Raw genomic sequence first — 8,311 nt, 5'->3', positions numbered from 1 at the left:
AAAAATAGCTGGGCTTGGTAGTGGGCGCCTGTAATGCCAGCTACTCGGGAGGCTGAGGCAGGAAAATGGCGTGAACCCGGGAGGCAGAGGTTGCAGTGAGTTGAGATCACACCACTGCATTCCAGCCTGGGTGACAGACCAAGATTCTGTCTCAAAAAAAAAAAAAAAAGAACGTGGCAGCTCTGTGGAAACTGAAACGGAGGATCACCAAGATACACTGATGCCAGTGCAAGACTGTGTGCATAGCAGTCTTCCATTTGGATAATTTTATGTTCACACATGTATACACATATATACACATAAACTCACAGATACTTGAATACAGGAGCAAAGTATTTAACAATTGGGAGAGAAGGTGCCACCTGTTAGCAGAGAGGCTGGCAGGTGTGCTGCATCGCTGCATCCCACCCAAAGGCTAAGCCTGAGCCTGCTTTTGTGGATATAAAAGAACATGTTTGGAAGGAGATATAAGAAGCTCATGGCAGTGCTTGTGTATTAATTATAAAGCTGTTGATGGAAAAGGAGATAAGCTAACCCAACTAATACTCAACTCTTACAACTCAACAAGAAGAAACCAACCAACCTAATTAAAAAATGGTCAAAATATTGAAAAGGGCTGGGTGCATTGGCTCACGCCTGTAATCCCAGCACTTTGACAGGCCAAGGCAGGTGGATCACTTGAGACCAGGAGTTCAAGACCAGCCTGGCCAACATGGCAAAACCTCTTCTCTACTGAAAATATAAAAATTAGCCTGGCTTGGTGGCACACACCTGTAATCCCAGCTACTCAGGAGGCTGAGGCAGAAGAGTCGCTTGAATCCGGGAGGTGGAGGTTGCAGTGAACCGAAATGGCACCACTGCACTCCATCCAGCCTGGGCGACACAGCAAGACTCCATTTCAAAAAAAAACAACAACTTTTTTTTTGAAAAGACATATCTTAGTCCATTCAAGCTGAGATAACAAAATACCATAAACTGGGTGGCTTACAAACAACAGAAATAAATTTCTCACAGTCCTGGAGGCTGGGATGTCTAAGAGCAAGACACTGACAGATTCAGTGTCTGGCAAGGGCCAATTTCCGGGTTCCTAGATGACACCTTCTTGCTGTGTCCTTGCATGGTGGAAGGGGTCAGGGGTCTCTCTAGGGGCTCTGTGGGCCTCTTTTATAAGGGCACTAATCCCATTCATGAGGGCTCCACCCTCATAACCTAATCCCACCTCCCAAAGGCCCCACCTTCTACTACCCTCACCTTGGGGGTTAGGATCTCAACATATTAATTGGGACAGGGACAGGAAATCACAAACATTCAGACCATAGCAAGACACTTCATCCAAGAAGATATGTGGCCAGTGAATAAGCACATAACATCATTATCCTTAGGAAATGCAAACTAAGCCACAATAAAGACTCCAACACACCCACCAGAAGGGCTTCTTTTTTTTTTTTTTTTTTTTTTTTGAGGCAGAGTCTTGCTCTGTCACCCAGGCTGGAGTGCAGTGGTGCGATCTCGGCTCACTGCAACCTCTATTTCCCAGATTCAAGCGATTCTCCTGCCTCAGCCTCCCGAGCAGCTAGGATCACAGGCGCCCGCCACCATGCCCAGCTAATTTTTGTATCTTTAGTAGAGACAAGGTTTCACCATGTTAACTAGGCTGGTCTCGAACTCTGGGCCTCAAGTGATCCGCCTGCCTTGGCCTCCCAAAGTGCTGGGATTATAGGCGTGAGCCACTGTACCCGGCCCAGAATGGCTAAAATGTAAAAGGCTGACAATACCGGTGTTGGTAAGGACATAAAGTAACTAGAACTTTCTCACACAGTGGGACTGTAAATGATGCAACTACTCTGGGAACAGTTTGGGAGTTTCTTATAAAGTTAAACACACGTTTATCATATGGCTCAACCAATATGCTCCAGGTGTTTCACTGAATACAGATGAAAGCATAGGTCCATGCAAAGGCTTGTACCTGAATGTTCATATGAGCTTTACTTGTAATAGCAAAAATCAGAAATAATCAAATGTCCATCAACAGGGGAATGAATAAACAAGCTGATACAGCCATGCAATGGAACACTACTATGCAACAAAACGGAATGAATTATCCATACACTCAACAACACACATGAACCTCAAAATAATTATACCGAGTGAAAGAAGCCACACCCCCAAAACTAGTGTGTGATCCATTTATAGTAAATGATCAAATGTAAACTAGTCTAGGGTGTTAGAAAGCAAGTCAGGGAGATCTGGAGACAGTGTGGGAATGGGTGGGGGACAGTGAGGACACACAGGTTCCAAAGGGTCCCGGAACCACTCTGGGGGATATGGAATAGGCTCGTTATCTTGATTGTGGCTTACATATTCTAAAACCCATCAAATTGTACAGTTTAGGTAGAGTTTATTACACAGAAATTCTAGGTGGAGGCCAGTGGATTGCTTGAGTTTTGGAGTTCAAGATCAGCCTAGGCAACATGGTGAAACTGTCTCTACAAAAATTCAAAATTAGCTGGATATGGTGGCTCTCATCTGTAGTCCCAGCTACTTGGCAGGCTGAGCCTGGAGCGTCACTTGAGCCCAGGAGACGGAGTTATGATCACAACAAAGGTGGAGAAGAGGGAGAAAAGAAGAAAAAGACACATAATCCACTCCCAACTGTTAATGGCAATTCTCCCTACATGGGATTATGACTTTTTTTTTCCTCTGTCTCTCTCTGTTGCCCAGGCTGGAGTGCAGTGGTGCAATCTTGGCTCACTGCAACCTCCGCCTCCTGGGTTCAAGCGATTCTCCCATCTCAACCTCCTGAGTAGCTGGGATTACAGGCATACACCATCACACACAGCTGAGTTTTGTATTTTTAGTAGAGACAGGGTTTCACCATGTTGGCCAGGCTGGTCTCGAATTCCTCAAGTGATCTGCCTGCCCCGGCCTCCCAAAGTGCTGGAATTATAGGCATGAGCCACCGCGCCTGGCCACACTATGACTCCATATTATCTTTTGGGGGAGGAATTTGTTTTGGTTAGATATATTTCCTAGTTTTCCCACAATTAATATACATTGCTTTTGTAAACCAAAAGGTATCTGAAACAGGTCTCAATCAATTTAAAGGTTTATTTTGTCAAAGTTAAGGACATATCTGGAAGATAAAAACACAGAATCACAGAAAAAGTCCGTGGTCTGTGCCTTTCTCCGAGGATGATTTTGAGGGCTTCAATATTTAAAGAGGAAAAGCTGGCTGGAAGGGAAAGAGGGAGGGTGTATGGTCACCCACAGGCTGCAAGGGAGAAGGAGCAGGTAGGGGGATGGTCAATTATGAATTCTCTGGTGCTCAGTAAATTAGCACTTTGCATAAGGTAAGGTGAACATAGAGTAGCCACCTGTGGAGATATTTAACCTTTTATCTGTAGCTATTTGCTGAGGAACCAAAGGAAAGGCAATTTCTTGTGTGACTCAGCTTTCAGCTTAATTTTTTTTCTTTCGGCATAGTGAATTGGAATTCACTACGGGATCTCAATACACCCTCTTGTGTATCTGTCTGACTTCAGGTCAATCTCTGACAAGCTGTTGGCTCTGCAAGGCAGGTGGGATCTTACTCTTCTGTCCACAGGATGCAGCAGAGTGTAGCTTTAGTACACACTCAATAAGATATGGGAATGGACGGGAGGATGAGGTCCCTCAGGATGGCAGCAGGAGTTTGCAGAGTCTGACAGCTCACACCCTCTTAGTCCTCTAACCCGTTGCTTCTGAAGCCTGTTCAGGTGGCAGTGCAGAATGCCACGGAAAAGCTATCTCTTGCAAACCAAGAATGGCTTTCTTAAAAATTATGAAATTTCTGCCAGGAGCACTCTTGTTCTTCGTACCAGTCAGGGTATCGGATTAAAATGGATTCACCATTTTCTCCTTCTTCCACCATATTCATTTGGTATTCTATGGATTCATTTTATCTAGGGGTACTCTGCCAGCAAACAAGATTGCAGGGGAGGAAGGGGAAGAGCAAAAATTTAAGAACAAGAAAAAAGAGAACATTGCACATTAAGCTAATTCTACCCATCTTTTTTTTCCACGGATCGGGAAAGATGGCCAGTCTGCCTGGGCCTGCTCTACCCCTCTCAGTCCTTTGCCATTTGGGAAACTCTGCACCGTCCCTGGGTCCTGATTTCTTGCCTACCCCAGCATCCTCTTCTTCTTTGCCTAAGCGCTGTTTTCCTAAAGTCAAGCCCCAGACAGAAAGGGGTATGAGACCGCTTTGTTTGGGAGAGAATGCGGCAGCCGCCAGGGTCACTGCGTGAAGGGCACTGCGGGAGCTCCTGGCACGCGTCTTGCCCTTTGATCATCCCAGCACCACTAAGAGGTCAGAACTATTGCGGAGGAGGCGATCCATGGCTGAAGGCATATGGCCAGGAAGAATACAACCAGAATCCAGGTCTCTGCCACCAAAGGTCACACTTTTGACTGAGGCACTGTGGCCCATTAAAGATGCAAGTTGACCAACACTATGAACCCTGAGGCTTCTGGTGTGTAGCGGCCTGGGCCTGCTGTTGGGGACTGAAGGGACATTCAAAGGTCACACTTTTGACTGAGGCACTGTGGCCCATTAAAGATGCAAGTTGACCAACACTATGAACCCTGAGGCTTCTGGTGTGTAGCGGCCTGGGCCTGCTATTGGGGACTGAAGGGACATTGGGGTGATAACACCCATCCCTCCCCTCACCCCCAGGCTGAGCCTTTCATTCCTGACAACAGAGCTGAGACTCCTGTCTGCTATCTCTTAGATTAGCCCACAGCTATTTTTATTCTGCTCTTGCTTAGGGAAGAAACACAGCTAGGGGAAGCCCTCCAGCAGGGCCCCAGGGAAGACCACCATTAGCCAAGGAAGAGCACAGAACTCGCCTCACTATCTTTTTTCAGCCACCTACATACACTAACACAATGTATTGATGCCTTCTTTTCAGAACAAGGTTGACGCGAATCTGTCCAAATAAAGCGAATGCTCATCTCCTAGTTTGGTGAGAAAGAGGTTTCAAGGAGATGAGCTGGACGAAGGGAAAAGGGACCCAAGAAGGGGAAACTAGGAAGCAGGCCAGGGAAGCCCGGGAAGGCCCAGGCCGTGGGGTGGGGAGCGATCAGGAACGTGGGGCGGATGAGGAGCAGCAGCCATGGGGCAGTGGGGCTGATCAGGGTCTGGAGCTCGCCTGGGACGGCTGCACTGCACATTCGACTTTTGAATTATGGCTGAGTATCCTGTAGATATGGTCAATGTGTAGGGACATGGATGACCTTGCCCTTGATACAAAGAGAACAAGATCTGAGGCATTTAAGCCTGAATAGGAGGGGAGTTGCCAGAGAGGTAAGAGGCAAGCCAAGAGAGTGTGGCACCACATAGCTGGGGAGCTTTCTGGAGGAACCAATGCCCAACAGGGCCAACAACTGTGAGAGGTAAGAAGAGGGTGGGTAGGGGCAGGAGATGGCCTCCAGGTTGGAGGTCATCCTGAGGTCACTGAGCCCCTACACTCAGCTCTTGCCACGCGGCCTTGCTTGACGTTCTCGGATGTGCCAGTGTGCCTCTGCCCAGCCTTTGCTCTAGCTGCTCCCTCTGTGAGGAACCCTCTCCTCTCAACTGTCCCCAGGACTCACCTCCCCTGCCTCAAGTCTTTGCTCAAACCCTACCCCAATGAGACCAACCTTGACCACTCTGCTTAACACTGCAAACCTGCCCCCACCTCTCCATGCAGATCGCCATGAATCAGCTCCACTCTTCCCCAACGGCTTATTTCCGGGATTGTTATCATCTGCCCACCATCCCCCACACACCAGAAGCTCCATGACAACAGACAATCTTTGTTTTGTTCACAGTGTAGCTCTAACACAAGTGCCTGGCACACAGTAGGTGCTCAGTAAATACTTTTTGACTGAAAGATCTCTTGATGGCTGCTCCATACCTTTAACTCCTTGACTGTCAGCTCATCAAAACGTCACAGCTGAGCTGGGCACAGTGGCTCATGCCTGTAATCCCAGTACTTTAGGAGGCTGAGGCAGAAGGATTGCTTGAGCCCAGGAGTTTGAAACCAGCCTGGGCAACAAAGTGAGACTTCATCTCTACAAAAAATAAACAAAATTTAGCCAGGCGTGGTGGTGCACACCTGTAGTCCCAGCTACTCAGGAAGCTGAGGTGGGAGGCTCTCTTGAGCCTGGAAGACAGAGGTTGCAGTGAGCCGTTATCGCACCACTGCACTTCAGCCTGGGCAAAAGAGCGAGACCCTGACTCAAAAAAAAAAAAAAAAAAATGTAGCATCTGAGCTTGCATTACTGTTTAACAGTGAAAATTAAGGCCACTTAGGAAACATATTCCAAAAATAAAATACAGGTAAGCTTCATACATTTATGTTTTAAAAAATCTGGCCAGGCATGGTGGCTCACGCCTGTAATCCCAGCACTTTGGGAGGCCAAGGCAGGCGGATCACGAGGTCAGGAGTTCAAGACCAGCCTGGCCAAAATGGTAAAACCCAGTCTCTACTAAAAATACAAAAAAAAAAAAAAATTAGCCAGGCATGGTGGTTGGTGCCTGTAATCCCAGCTACTCGGGAAGCTGAGGCAGAGAATTGCTTGAACCCAGGAGGCGGAGGTTGCAGCGAGCTGAGATAGTGCCACAGAACTCAAGCCTGGGTGACAGACCGAGACTCCATCTCAAACAAACAAAAAAACTGATACCTACATATATATACTGCATATACATATGCAGTACATATATACGTATACATGCAGTGCATCTATATCCATAAGAACATTTCAAATGGACCGATGAAGATTACCACACTCACTGCAAGACAGTAGAGCAAATGTGGACACTGCCCTCTCATGGTTGAGCACGGAGAGGGCCGCGCTCTGCCTTGGGGAAGGATTCACCCTGGTGGCTGATGGAGGCTGCAAGATGTTGTTATGAATGACATTTCAAAATGGGTCACATTTGACTCTATTTTCAGAAGGAGGCAAGTAAAAGAGGAATACAGTGTCAAAGGGAGCATTTTTAGGGCATACAGAGCCCATGCAATTCCATATTGTGAGGAGGATGTTGACAATTAGTGGGAAGCAGTAAGGAAAAATGTTAAGACAAGAAAATCCTAACTTGATAACATCCATCTGCTGCACTTACAGCTGGAATCTGAGTGGGAATTTCCCATCTGTGCTTTATTCTCAGCTTTAATTTGACTATAAATAAGACACATGTGTGCACAATCTGCAGCGAATGTCTTTTGGGGCCAGGAATTGTTTGATGATATACAGCCTACAAAATATCTGTGCTTGCGTGTGTGCATGTGTGTATTTGGAATCCACTCATGAAGCTAGTCTGAGATGTGCAGCTAGGTTTTTATAACTTGGTGCCATGATGATCTGCCACTTTATAACTGAGGCCGTAACTCTTGACATCCTCTGCTCAAACACCTCTAACAGAATGCTGGTGCCTGGCCCAGCTTTTCCTGAAGCACCTCTGCTGTCAGCTGCAGGAAATCTCAGTGCCCAGGGCCCTGGGGGTGGCAGCATTTAGAAACGCCATGGCAGGCCTGGTCTGAAGACAGCTAGCTACACTTGCTGCTTTATATTCTCTTTGGATTCTCAAGTTGACTCTATGAGGACCCATATGGATGATCTCCATTTTACAGATGGGAAGACTGAGGTTTAGCAACATAAGGTAACTTGCCAATGGTCCTGCGGTCCATTAGCAGTGGAGCCAAATCTCAAAACCAAGTGTTTGAGCCAAGGGTCAAAGTCCATGTTCTTTCCACTTTCCCTTCAGCCTCCACACTGCCCCTCCCAAGTCCTCTGGGGCTATAAATAGTGGGGGAGGCTGGGATTTCAAGCTTGAGGTCAGCCAGGCTTGTAACACAAAAGACACAGCACCTCTAGGGCTGGCCTAGCCTGGGCCCTCTCCCTCTGGTCTGGACAGAACTCAGGCTCACACAGTCTCAGCTTCTCACCAGCTTCTCCCTCCTTGGTTATACTTAGCTCTGGACATCAGAGAGAAAGGCATGTGCCAGCCCGAATCACTGCACACCCCCAGGCCTGGCCAGGCTGCTGTGGTAGAGAAAGGCATCTCTCAACCTTTTCAGATGTTGGTATGAGCCACTTCCAACAAGGGCTGTTTTCTGTTCTGTTTCTGTTTTTTTGTTTTGTTTTTTAATACAGACAGGGTCTTGCTATGTTGCCCAGCTGGTCTTGAACTCCTAGGCTCAAGTGATCATCCTGCCTCAGCCTCCCAAAATGTTGGGATTAGAGGTATCAGTCACCACACCTGGTTGAACAGGGGCTGTTGGACCCT

The sequence above is a fragment of the Trachypithecus francoisi genome, unplaced genomic scaffold (genome assembly GCF_009764315.1).
Source record: "Trachypithecus francoisi isolate TF-2019V2 unplaced genomic scaffold, Tfra_2.0 Lachesis_group2, whole genome shotgun sequence".
NCBI classification, from domain to species: Eukaryota; Metazoa; Chordata; class Mammalia; order Primates; family Cercopithecidae; genus Trachypithecus; species Trachypithecus francoisi.
This window is presented reverse-complemented; position numbering follows the sequence as displayed.